This window comes from Aureococcus anophagefferens (assembly GCF_000186865.1).
Source record: "Aureococcus anophagefferens unplaced genomic scaffold AURANscaffold_3, whole genome shotgun sequence".
In the NCBI taxonomy this organism is placed as follows: Eukaryota; class Pelagophyceae; order Pelagomonadales; family Pelagomonadaceae; genus Aureococcus; species Aureococcus anophagefferens.
This window is the reverse complement of record NW_008705563.1, coordinates 808,027-809,444: the sequence shown is the minus strand read 5'-3', so window position 1 is coordinate 809,444 and position 1,418 is coordinate 808,027.

The window sequence follows — 1,418 nt, the reverse complement described above, 5'->3', positions numbered from 1 at the left end:
CTGGGACAGGAACACCGTGCCCTGGGCGCCTCGTCCCAGGATGCGGCCCTTGACCCAGCGCCCGATGCTGTTGCGCAGAGCCTCCGAGTCCTCCATGGCGGCGCTGGCGCCGGGGGAGGGTCTTGTGTCGGAGGGAACCCCCCCGACACAGGGAGGTGCCGCCCCGGGAGATCCCGGCGTCGGCCACCAGCGTCGGACCAGACGCTCGGCCTGCCCCAGCTTCGGCCTGCTTCAGCTCGTGCACTCGTTGGCATTGAACCAGAAGGTGCAGCCGCGGGGCAGCCCAGCGCGATGGTCGCAGCCTTCTAAAATCCGTTAGCGATGCGGCGCCTCCTGCATCTGCTGGCGCTCGCCGGCTGCGCCGGCGGCCTCGACCTGCGGCCCTTCGTCGTCATCGCCGAGCCGGCGACCGACGCCGTCGTCTACGGCGCCGCGGAGGCGCCGGCGCCGGACGCGCGGAACCTGCGCACCGTGCGCATCGTCCTGCATTACTACGACCTCCCGTCGGACCCGTCGGCCCTCGGCCTCTGGATCCGCTTCGACCGCGGCGAGGCGACGGTCATGGGCCCGCCGCTGCCGTCGAGCGCGCTCGAGGTGAGCCTGCGGCTGGGCACGCACGTCGTCGAGGTCGCCGTCTTCGAGGGCGCGCGCGTCGACGAGGGCCGCGTCGCGTCCGTCGTCTTCGACCTCGCGCCGCGGCCCGGCGAGCGCATCCTGCGGGACGTCGACGAGCCCTTCGGCCGCGGCGTCCGCCGCCGCCGCGCCGCGGCGGCCGTCGGAGGCGCCGTTCGCGCACGGCGCGTGCGTCGCGGCGCGCGGGCGGCCCATCCGCGTCGTGCTCGTCGGGAGCCTGCAGCTCGGCGGCCAGTCCATGCTCGCGCTGGAGCAGGCGCGGCGGCTGCCGCGCGTCCTCTTACCGGACGGCTCCAAGGCCTTCGACCTCGTCTTCGCGTCCGCGGCGGGCGGCGACGCGGCGAAGCAGCTGCCGCTGGAGGCGTTGCTCGAGGATCTAGACATTCGCGTCGAGCGCTACGCCATGGAGGTGCCCCTCGCCGTGCTCGACGCCCACGGCCGCGACGACGTCGGCGCGTCGCTCGCGCTCGCTCTAGCGGCCTACGAGTCGCGCGCGGACCTGCCCGACGAGCTGGTTCACGCCGTCGGCGACCTCCTGGACATCTTCGCCGGCGCCGACGTCGTGTCCTTCACGAACCACGAGAACTTCCGGGCGACGGACCGCGCGATCGTCGAGTGCGCGCGCCTCGCCGGCGTGCCGAGCGCGCTCAACGAGCCCGCGAACCTGTGGTGGGGCTCGCTCCCGACGGGCGCCGGCGCCGCGGACGCCACGCCGGTCGCGGGCCTCGTGCTCCCGAGCGGCTTCGCGGCCAGGTTCTGGGCCTCGCGCGGCGCCGCGGCGCCGC